Genomic DNA, 12,568 nt, shown 5'->3' with positions numbered 1-12,568 from the left:
CACTGGGCTTTAAGAGCCTGTGCCATATTAGTACGTCATGGCGATTGCGCCCGCACACAGCCTGTGCGGGCGCGATCGCCGCCGGGTGTCAGCTGATTGTCACAGCTGACACCCGGTACTATGTGCAGGGAGCGGTCCCGCACTGCTCCCGGCGTATTAACCCCCGCAATGCTGCGATCGAAGTCGATCGCAGCATTGCGGTGGCTAAGGGGAGGTGATCGGTATACTCACCTCCTCTTCCGGCCTCCAGCGCTGGTCTGCCGCGGCTTTCAGGATGTTGCCATGACGACCCGATGTCGTCATGACAACATCCGGGTCACCAGACAGCAGGAAGATTTTTTGGACATGCGCAGTGCATCTCCAAATTATCTTCTCCCTGTCCAGCTCTGACAGCCTGCACGGCACCGGGATGGTACTCCATTCCTATGCCATGCAGGCAATCAGAGAAAAAAAAGTGAAAGTCCCATAGTGGGACAAAGTAAAAAAGTAAAAAAACTGTCAGAAAGTGAAAAAAAAAAAAAAATAATCCACCAAAAATAAAAATATAATGTACCCATCAATAAATATTATGAAAAAAAAAACCAAAAAAAACCCAAAAAAAAACCAATAAAAGTACACATATTTGGTATCGCCGCATCCGGAACGACCTGACCTATAAAACTGTCCCACTAGTTAACCCCTTCAGTGAACACGGTAAAAAAAATAAAAAACGAAGCAAAAAACAATGCTTTATCATCATACCGCCAAACAAAAAATGGAATAACACGCGATCAAAAAGACGAATATAAATAAAAATAGTACTGCTGAAAATGTCATCTCGTCCCGCAAAAAACAAGCCGTACAGCTCCATCAGCCCCAAAATAAAAAAGTTATAGCTCTCAGACTAAAGCGATGCTAAAAAATAATTTTTTCTATAAAATAGCTTTTATTGTGTAAACGCGCCAAAACATAGAAAAACTATATAAATGTGGTACCGCTGTAAACGTACTGACCCGAAGAATAAAGCTGCCTTATCAATTTTACCACACGCGGAACAGAATAAAAAAATAAAAAAAGAACAATTCCTGAATTGTTGTTTTTTGTTTATTCTGCCTCCCAAAAATCGGAATAAAAAGCGATCAAAAACTGTCATGTGCCTGAAACTGGCACAAATAAAAACATCAACTCATCCCGCAAAAAACAAGCCATCACATGACTCTGTCAGCCGAAATATAGAAAAATTATAGCTCTCAAAATATGGCGAAACGCGACATGGTGTCCGCTAACAAATTGGAACCATGTCGAGTTTGGAGAGCCCCTGTGTGTCTAAACTTTGGAGCTCCCCCACAAGTGACGCCATTTTTGAAACTAGAACCCCCAAGGAACCTATCTAGATGCATAGTGAGCACTTGGAACCCCCAGGTGATTCATAAATTGATTCGTAAAAATGAAAAAGTGGAAAAAAAAATAATTTTTCATTTTTACGAATCAATTTGTGAAGCACCTGGGGGTTCCAAGTGCTTACTATGCATCTAGATAGGTGCCTTGGGGGGTCTAGTTTCCAAAATGGGGTAACTTGTGGGGGAGCTCCAATGTTTAGGCACACAGGGGCTCTCCAAAAGCAACATGGCGTCCGCTAATTATTCAAGCAAATTGTTTTTTCCCCACATATGGGGTATCTGCGTGCCCAGGGGAAATTGCATAACAAATTTTGGGGTCCATTTTTTCTTGTTACCCCTGCGAAAATAAAAAAAATTGAGTCTAAGGTAACATTTTTGTGAAAAAAGTTAAATGTTAATTTTTTTCTTCCACATTCCAAAAATTCCTGTGAAGCACCTGAAGGGTTAATAAATTTCTTGAATGTGGTTTTGAGCACCTTGAGGGGTGCAGTTTTTAGAATGGTGTCACTTTTGGGTATTTTCTGTCATAAAGACCTCTAAAAGTCACTTCAAATGTGATGTGGTCCCTAAAAAAATGGTTTTGTAAATTTTGTTGGAAAAATGAGAAATCGCTGGTCAACTTTTAACCCTTATAGCTCCCTAGCAAAAAAAAATTTTGGTTCCAAAATTGTGCTGATGTAAAGTAGACATGTTTGAAATGTTATTTATTAACTCTTTTGTGTGACATATCTCTCTGATTTAAAGGCATTAAAATTCAAATTTTGAAAATTGCTAAATTTTCTAAATTTTCGCCAAATTTCCGTTTTTTTCACACATAAACGAAAGTGATATCGAAGAAATTTTACCACAATCATGAAGTACAATATGTCACGAAAAAACATTCTCAGAATCAGGGGGATCCGTTGAAGCGTTCCAGAGTAATTACCTCATAAAGTGACAGTGGTCAGAATTGTAAAAATTGGCCTGGTCATTAACGCGCAAACCACCCTCGGGGGTTAAGGGGTTAAATCTAACTTCAAACAGGATTGTGATAAACTAAACAAAAAAAAACATTACACATGTGCCATGATATATCTCTAAGTTGAGCGTGGCTGATGGTTGTAATATACACTGCTCAAAAAAATAAAGGGAACACTCAAATAACACATCCTAGATCTGAATGAATGAAATATTCTCATTGAATACTTTGTTCTGTACAAAGCTGAATGTGCTGACAACAAAATCACACAAAAATCATCAATGGAAATCAAATTTATTAACCAATGGAGGCCTGGATTTGGAGTCACCCCCAAAATTAAAGTGAAAAAACACACTACAGGCTGATCCAACTTTGATGTAATGTCCTTAAAACAAGTCAAAATGAGGCTGAGTATTGTGTGTGGCCTCCACGTGCCTGTATGACCTCCCTACAACGTCTGGGCATGCTCCTGATGAGGTTGCTGATGGTCTCCTGTGGGATCTCCACCCAGACCTGGACTAAAGCATTCGCCAACTCCTGGACAGTCTGTGGTGCAACGTGACGTTGGTGGATGGAGCGAGACATGATGTCCCAGATGTGCTCAATCGGATTCAGGTCTGGGGAACGGGCGGGCCAGTCCATAGCTTCAATGCCTTCATCTTGCAGGAACTGCTGACACACTCCTGCCACATGAGGTCTGACATTGTCCTGCGTTAGGAGGAACCTAGGGTCAACTGCACCAGCATATGGTCTCACAAGGGGTCTGAAGATCTCATCTCGTAACCTAATGGCAGTCAGGCTACCTCTGGCCAGCACATGGAGGGCTGTGTGGCCCTCCAAAGAAATGCCACCCCACACCATTACTGACCCACTGCCAAACCGGTCATGCTGAAGGATGTTGCAGGCAGCAGATCGCTCTCCATGGCGTCTCCAGACTCTGTCACATGTGCTCAGTGTGAACCTGCTTTCATCTGTGAAGAGCACAGGGTGCCAGTGGCGACTTTGCCAATCCTGGTGCTCTGTGGCAAATGCCAAGTGTCCTGCACAGTGTTGGGCTGTGAGCACAACCCCCATCTGTGGACGTCGGGCCCTCATACCACCCTCATGGAGTCAGTTTCTAACCGTTTGTGCAGACACATGCACATTTGTGGCCTGCTGGAGGTCATTTTGCAGGGCTCTTGCAGTGTTCCTCCAGTTCCTCCTTGCACAAAGGCGGAGGTAGCGGTCCTGCTGCTGGGTTGTTGCCCTCCTACGGCCCCCTTCACTTCTCCTGGTGTACTGGCCTGTCTCCTAGTAGCGCCTCCAGCCACTGGACACTACGCTGACAGACACAGCAAACCTTCTTGCCACAGCTCGCATTAATGTACCATCCTGGATGAACTGAACTACCTGAGCAACTTCAGTGGGTTGTAGAGTCCGTCTCATGCTACCACGAGTGTGAAAGCACAACCAACATTCAAAAGTGACCAAAACATCAGCCAGAAAGCATTAGTACTGAGATATGGTCTGTGGTCCCCACCTGCAGAACCACTCCTTTATTGAGGGTGTCTTGATAATTGCCAATAATTTCCATCTATTGTCTATTCCATTTGCACAACAGCATGTGAAATTGATTGTCAATCAGTGTTGCTTCCTAAGTGGACAGTTTGATTTCACAGAAGTTTTACTTGGAGTTGCAGTTATATGAAAAAGTTTGGGCACCCCTATTAATCTTAAGCTTAATGTTTTTTAAAAATTGGTGTTTTTTCAACAGCTATTTCAGTTTGATATATGTAATAACTGTTGGACACAGTAATGTTTCTGCCTTGAAATGAGGTTTATTGTACTAACAGAAAATGTGCAATCTGCATTCTAAATTTTTTTACAGGTGCATAAGTATGGACACCTCACCAGAAAAGTGACATTAATATTTAGTAGATCCTCCTTTTGCAAAAATAACAGCCTATAGTTACTTCCTGTAGCTTTTAATGAGTTCCTGGATCCTGGATGAAGGTATTTTTGACCATTCCTCTTTACAAAACAATTCCAGTTCAGTTAAGTTTGATGGTCGCCGAGCATGGACAGCCCTCTTCAAATGATCCCACAGATGTTCAATGATATTCAGGTCTGGGGACTGGGATGGCCATTCCAGAACATTGTAATTGTTCCTCTGCATGAATGCCTGAGTAGATTTGGAGCGGTGTTTTGGATCATTGCCTTGCTGAAAGATCCATCCCCTGCATAACTTCAACTTTATCACTGATTCTTGAACATTATTGTAACGGGTCTGGGAGGCGGAACCTCTGGGCTACTATACAAGGGAGCGGTCCTTGTAAGGGAGCGGGTGGCGACCAGGCAGGCAGTCACAGCAGGTGACCGGGACAGTCTCTGGGTGTACGGGCAGGAGGTCACGGCAAGTGATCAGGGCAGTCTCTGGAAGAACGGGCTGGAGGTCACGGCAAGTGACCGGGGCAGTCTCTGGAAGAACGGGCTGGAGGTCACGGCAAGTGACCGGGGCAGTCTCTAGGTAAAGGGTAGGTACGACCTGTGATGGCTGAACCTCCAGGTAGGCTAGCAAGGCAGATGGAGGATGTGTGCTCCCAGGTGAGCAAGCGAGAGTCTCTGGAATAGCAGGTGGTCACAGCACGTGACGGCGGAGCCTCCAGGTAGGCAAGCAGGCAGGTAGCGGAGAAGCGCTCCCAGGTGAGCGGGCAAGAGTCTGGAATAGCTGGTGGTCACAGCACGTGACAGCGGAGCCTCCGGGCTGGCAAGCAGGCAGGTAGCGGAGAAGCGCTCCCAGGTGAGCGGGCAAGAGTCTGGAATAGCTGGTGGTCACAGCACGTGACAGCGGAGCCTCCGGGCTGGCAAGCAGGCAGGTAGCGGAGAAGCGCTCCCAGGTGAGCGGGCAAGAGTCTGGAATAGCTGGTGGTCACAGCACGTGACAGCGGAGCCTCCGGGCAGGCAAGCAGGCAGGTAGCGGAGAAGCGCTCCCAGGTGAGCGGGCAAGCTGGTCCATAGACAGACTGACCGGAGTTGTAAGGCAGACCGTCGGACCTCAGGCAAGCAGGCAGGTAGCTGATGTGCGCTCCCAGGTGAGCGGGCAAGTTGGTCCTTAGACAGACTGACCGGAGTTGTAAGGCAGACCGTCGGACCTCAGGCAGGCAGGCAGGTAACAGGAAATCAGGCAGGATTAGGACAGCAAGCTGGCAGGAATCTGGCAGGTAACTGGCAAGGGACCTGAGGGCTGAAGCAGAGTAGAACGGTGCAACAACATTGCTCGGGCACCTCCATTTTGGAGGAGGTGCCTTATATATGGTAAAGTCCTCCGGCCATTGGCCGGGGACTCCTTAGGACGGCGCGCGCGGCCCCTTTAAGAGGGAGGGAGGGCGCGTGCGCGCGCCCTAAGCACAGTGGCCGGGAAGGAGCGCGCGCTGCCAGCAGAGCGGGAGAGGGACGCCGGGCACGGAGCAGAGCGGTGAGGGGAACAGCGTCCCTGCCTAGCAGAGGGCAGGGACGCCGGCACTACAATTATTGTCAAGAATCTGCTGATACTGAGTGGAATCCATGCGTCCCTCAACGTTAACAAGATTCCCGGTGCCGGCATTGGCCTCACAGCCCCAAAGCATGATGGAAACTCCACCAAATTTTACTGTGGGTAGCAAGTGTTTTTCTTGGAATGCTGTGTTTTTTTGCCGCCATGCATAACGCCTTTTTGTATGACCAAACAACTCAATCTTGGTTTCATCAGTCCACAGGACCTTCTTCCAAAAAGAAATTGGCTTCTCCAAATGTGTTTTTGCATTCCTCAGCCGACTCTGTTTGTGGCGTGCTTGCAGAAACGGCTTCTTTCGCATCACTCTCCCATACAGCTTCTCCTTGTGCAAAGTGCGTTGTATAGTTGACCGATGCACAGTGACACCATCTGCAGCAAGTTGATGCTGCAGCTCTCTGGAGGTGGTCTGAGGATTGTCCTTGACTGATCTCGCCATTCTTCTTCTCTGCCTTTCTGATATTTTTCTTGGCCTGCCACTTCTGGCCTTAACAAGAACTGTCCCTGTGTTCTTCCATTTCCTTACTATGTTCCTCACAGTGGAAACTGACAAGTGAAATCTCTGAGACAGCTTTTTGTATCCTTCCCCTGAACAACTATGTTGAATAATCTTTGTTTTCAGATCATTTGACAGTTGTTTTGAGAAGCCCATGATGCCACTCTTCAGAGGAGATTCAAACAGGAGAACAACTTGCAAGTGGCCACTTTAAGTAGCTTTTCTCATGATTGCATATACCTGGCTATGAAGTACAAAGCTCAATGAGGTTACAAAACCAAAAAAGTGCTTTAGTACGTCAGTAAAAAGTAGGTAGGCGTATTTAAAACAAGAAAATGATAAGGGTGCCCATACTTATGCACCTGTCAAATTTTGTTTGAATGCAGATTGCACATTTTCTGTTAGTACAATAAACCTCATTTAAAGGCAGAAACATTACTGTGTCCAACAGTTATTACATATATCAAACTGAAATAGCTGTTGCAAAAACACCAATTTTTAAAAATCATTAAGCTTAAGATTAATAGGGATGCCCAAACTTTTTCATATAACTGTATATTCTGTTGTTTAAGAGTTCCCTTTATTTTTTTTGAGCAGTGTACATTTATTCCCGCCTGCAGGAGATGTGTTGGCATGGCTTGAGTCCTGGTTTCATGGATTCACTCCACTTCATAAATTCCATTATGTTTTCGGTCCTAATGAATTCAGATTACTGCACAATCTCTCCTGAAATGGGGGCGCTAATACTTTCTCTACTCTTCTGGCCAGGACTCATAGTAGCTCCAGTGGTCCACCATAAATTAATGCAACTCCGGTTTAGTGTCGGAGTTCTCCCCCCATACATATGTTGTTGTTGGGGATGTAACATTTTCTTTTATTTTATGTCTATTTTTTACAGGTTTGTTCTGTGTGATGGTTTGATTGTGGTGGGATTGTCCTGCCTCACTTATTTGACTCTGTAACTCCCTGGTAGTCTTTTAAAAAGATCTCCATTGCCTCTTCCAAATGCCTTAGATCTAAATTTAAGACACCTCATCCCTGCACTATTATAAAAAGTTCTCCTTGAATGTCTAATATTTCTTCTTGAAACTCATCTGATAGAAAATATTGTTCCTTACGATAGTTTAGATTGCCAAGAGCCACCAAGCCCCATACTCTAATTACCCCAGAGAGGTTTCACCAGTAGTTACTCATCTTTTATTGATGAAGACTGTTGAGTTTGGTCATTTTAGTAGATGTGTTATTGTCTATGCTCACAGTTTTTGACTAGGCAAAAAATGGAAGCTGGCACGTTTAGGCAGGCTGCGCTGCAGGAATGAAGAGGCTATTTTTATTAATACCAACTCATTTCTGCGCGGGATCAGCGCCTTTCTCAAGGTATAAAAACCAAATGCCACAATTTTTGACTACAGTAGTTAATGTCCAAAATACTCTGATTTAACCTCTTCCTGCAGCCAGTTTTGTGTTCCTAATTAGGCCCCAATTTTCACATCTGACGTGTGTCACTTTATGTGGTGATAACTTTGGAAATCTTCACAAAGGATAATAGAAAACAAATGGACTTTTGCAAATTATTTTCCAACTTCTCTTGAATCCGACAATCCCCTATATACAGTTGTACACTTCTGTCTGGGCACATGGCAGGTTAAGAAAGAAAGGTTTTAGCTATTTGAATGCAGATCTTGCTGGAATAATTTGCAGACACAATGTATTGGGGCCCTGTTCATGGGCACCTGGCAGCTGAAAAGATGGCTCCTACGAACAGGCTTGGCACTATCCACCCCGTTTTCCAGATCTCAGGAATTTTCTTGTTCATCACCCTTTAAGCATTAAAGGGTGATGAACAAGGACTTACACAGAGACCCCTAAGCTTGGGCCTCGGTGTTACCTGCTATTCTGTGGTGTGACTTGGCAAGAAGAATAGTCGGGTAGACGAGTCAGAACCAGGAGGGCAGATAAAATACAAAATCAGAAGACACAAGAGTAGTCAGTAAGTGGGCCGGGGTCACAACTGGAATCAAATAAACAAGCTGTGAGATGAGTACAGAGGACTGAACCAGAGGATACCAAGCCTGTATCTGGCATCTTCCAGCAATATGCTCTGAGCTTTACTAGGGTGCGGTGCTTTCCAGTTGGCTAAAGCAGGAAGCTGATCACTCAAGCTGGACAGCACACACACCAATACTGCCAGACTGGATGGTACTATAGGTCCCAGGCACCCTAATCTTAGTGGCTGGGCTGAGCCTGGGCCGCCTAGAGCTTCTTGCTCCGACACCTCCATTACTAGTACCACCTGCAGAATGAATAAGACATCGCCTGGTGACAGAGCAGGACACAAAGGAGATGGGACACCTCTTTTGAAGAAGCCCTAATATGACAAAATGGCAGAAAACCAGAGCAGTAGAAATCCCCTAGGAGTAGTGACTATTTTGACTCTACAGGCACTTTCTAGAAATTAGCACGTAGTGGATGTTGGAGAGTGAAAATTCCAAAATACTATTTTAATTCCCAACACATAGTGCCCAGATTGTGCTCCAGGAGACACACACCGTAAATTAAGTGGGTTCTTCTCACTATAGTAATGTCAAATACATGGATGCTAAATGTGGTTTGGGCGCACTGCAAGGCTCAGAAGTGAGGGGGAGATTTGACTTTGGGAGAAGCGGATATTGGTGGATTGGTTTATGGAAGCCATGTTGCTTTTTAAGAGCCTTTTAGTCACTAATAATGTGGAAACCTCTGTTTTTCCATTGACAGGTGATGGACCTGAGTGGGGGCTTGATTTTTGTGAGATCAGTAGAAGTTGTTATTGCTATAATTTTCACCTACATAACATTGTTTGGTGGCTTTTTATTCCGTATTTTGGAAGCAGAATGAATAAACAGTTGAACACCGCACTCCACTGGTTCATCCTATGAGGTTTTCTATTAGACTGTGAACTGTCATTGTCTTAGTGAATAATTCTATATTTTTATATAACTTGCAATTTTTACAGACAGTTTAAGTAGAAATGTTGAACAATATAAAATTCAAGTATATTTTATTCAAAAATAATTGTTTTTCTTCTTGGCAGATGACTTCACCAGGAGATCAGAGGGACAACTGACATCTTCAATTTTTAAATCAAATGATCTTGATATCCCACATGATACAATTGAAGTGAATGCCATTACTCCAGATTTACCATCATCCCTTCACAGCAAAGTTCTGTCATCTGATGCTTTGAAACAGGTCTCGTCTTCTGATTCATTACCGACTGCTAAGGAAAATGAAAGTAAAAAAATAAGAATTAAAAAACAAATTGCTCCTAAAGCAAAGAAGCCATTTTCACATTCAGAATCTGGAAATAATTTTCACTTCGAAAAGCCTTTTTTTAAACATCAAAAAATTCACACAGTGGAGAAAAGATTTTCTTGTTCCAAGTGTGGGAAATATTTTAACCAGAAATCACATCTTGCTATACACCAGAGAAGTCACACAGGTGAGAAGCCATACTCCTGTTCAGAATGTGAGAAATATTTTAACCGGAAATCAAATTTGGTTAAGCACCAGAAAACTCACACAGGGGAGAAGCCTTTTTGCTGTTCAGAATGTGGAAAATGTTTTAACCAGAAATCAGATTTGGTTAAGCACCAGAGAACACACACAGGGGAGAAGCAATTTTCCTGTTCAGAATGTGGGAAACATTTTATGCAGAAATGGAATCTTGTTATACACCAGAGAACTCACACAGGGGAGAAGCCTTTTTCCTGTTCAGAATGTGGGAAATATTTTATCCAGAAATGGAATCTTGTTATACACCAGAGAAGTCACACAGGGGAGAAGCCTTTTTCCTGTTCAGAATGTGGGAAATGTTTTAACTATAAATCACTTTTTGTTAACCACCAGAGAACCCACACAGGTGAGAAGCCTTTTTCATGTTTAGAATGTGGGAAATGTTTTGGGAATAAATCGTGTCTTCTTCGTCACCAAAGAGCTCACACAGGGGAGAAGCCTTTTTCATGTTCAAAATGTGGAAAATGTTTTGTGACAAAATCAATTCTTCTTGGTCACCAGAGAATTCACTCAGGGGAGAAGCCTTATTCCTGTTCAGAATGTGGGAAATATTTTAACCGGAAATCATATCTTTATAGCCACAAGAGAATCCACACAGGGGAGAAGCCGTTTTCATGTTCAGAATGTGGGAAATATTTTAACCGGAAATCATATCTTTATAGCCACAAGAGAATCCACACAGGGGAAAAGCCTTTTTCATGTTCAGAATGTGGGAAATATTTTAACCGGAAATCACATCTCTATAGCCACAAGAGAATCCACACAGGGGAGAAGCCTTTTTCGTGTTCAGAATGTGGGAAATATTTTAACCGTAAATCAGCTTTGATTAAGCACCAGAGAACCCACACAGGGGAGAAGCCTTTTTCATGTTCAGAATGTGGGAAATATTTTAACCAGAAATCGCATCTTGATAGGCACCAGAGAATCCACACAGGGGAAAAGCCTTTTTCATGTTCAGAATGTGGGAAATGTTTTAACCAGAAAGCAGGTTTAGTTGTGCACCAGAGAACCCACACAGGGGAGACACCTTTTTCATGCTCAGAATGTGGGAAATATTTTGTGAAGAAATCATCTCTTCTTAGTCACCAAAGAGTTCACACAGGGGAGAAGCCTTTTTCATGTTTTTAATGTGGGAAATGTTTTACACGGAAATCAACTATTAAAAAACATCAGAGAAGGCACACAGGGGAGAAGCCTTTTTCATGTTCAGAATGTTGGAAATGTTTTAAGCGAAAATTGTACTTTCTTAAAGGGGTTGTCCACGATTAGGGCAATTCCTTGTCATTCCTCATATTTGGCTTGTTAAAATAAAAAGACTCGTATTTTCCATTCCAGCGGTGTCGGCAATCGCATTCCCGGGGCTCATGTGAGGTTGTTACATCACATGAGTCCTGTGTCTAATCAGGGACGGCTTCACTATCCCCGCCTTCAGATGCATTGAACATCAACAGGAAGCCAGGGCTGCGGCTGCTCTCTGACTTGATGTTCAATTTGTCTGAAGATGGGGACAATCACGCCAGCACTAATTGGCTGAAGAGCTCACGTGACGTAACAACCTCACATGAGCCCCGGGAACGCAAGTGCTGACACCGCTTGAACGACGCCTCCATGGGAGGTTTGTATCAGTGCTTTTATTTTAACAGGACCAAACATGAGGATTGAGAAGGTGTTGTCCATGTAGTGGACAACACTTAAAAAGTAAAAAATCCCACACAGAGAAGCCATTGTCATACCTAGAGTGTGAAAAATGAATTACTGGAAAATTGTATTTTGTTGACCATCAAAAATAACTCAGACTTAGATAAACTATGTGTTATTGACACATTGTACAAAGAGATATAACAGACGTATTAATAAATGAGAAAGGGAAATCATTTTAGAACGTATCATATTTCTTGGCCTATAAGACATATTTTTAGCATGAAAATATCTTGTTAATAAGTAAGTGTGTCTTATAAACTGGAGGCAGCATCCTGTGACAGAGGAGAATGCTGAGACAGTGTCCTTCCTGATCACTGAGAGAACTGCTCTCTCTCCTCCAGCCCCACCTGTATCTAACTGATTGGTGCAGAGCAGGAGGGGAAGGTACCAGGACCTGTACAGAGGCTGCACGTCCTGAGTGAGCAGCTGAAAAACCTTCCACCTGACTAGCTCAAGGACCTTTCCGATCATGTAATCATTCATATGACCTGGAAGGAACTGCAAAATGAGGAAATGTGTACACAGTGTTTGTGTATGCAAATTTGCATATAATAATAATCTTTATTTTTATATAACGCTAACATATTCCACAGCACTTTACAGACATTATATGTAGCAGAGCTGTGTATGTATGTAAATGTGCATATGTAGCAGAGCTGTGTGTATGTAAATGTGCATATGTAGTAGAGCTGTGTGTATGTAAATTTGTCTCACAAAGAAAAATCTCCATTAAAATGTATATACTTTATTTATACCTTATTAAAAAAGAACTATTACATATGTTCCCGATCAAATTTTACAAATTGTCACTATAGAAATGAAAAAAATGTATGTAATTCCTAGGCCATATAAATTAAATCAGGGGTTAAAGGCAGGTAGGGGAGGTGGGGATGGAGGCTCACTCCTTTCCCTATTTGTTATCCCTCATTATTTACCCTTCCTTTCCGCTG

At 43.2% G+C, this 12,568-nt stretch overlaps 1 pseudogene; it reads left to right on the top strand.

Moving 5' to 3' along the window:
- Positions 1-12,185, top strand: part of LOC141197809 (uncharacterized) — a 97,954-nt pseudogene extending 85,769 nt beyond the window's left edge.
- The last annotated feature ends 383 nt before the right edge of the window (positions 12,186-12,568 follow it).

This window comes from Phyllobates terribilis, unplaced genomic scaffold, assembly GCF_046119375.1.
Source record: "Phyllobates terribilis strain yellow unplaced genomic scaffold, ASM4611937v1 Scaffold_88__1_contigs__length_6355796, whole genome shotgun sequence".
NCBI classification, from domain to species: Eukaryota; Metazoa; Chordata; class Amphibia; order Anura; family Dendrobatidae; genus Phyllobates; species Phyllobates terribilis.
This window is presented reverse-complemented; position numbering and strand designations above follow the sequence as displayed.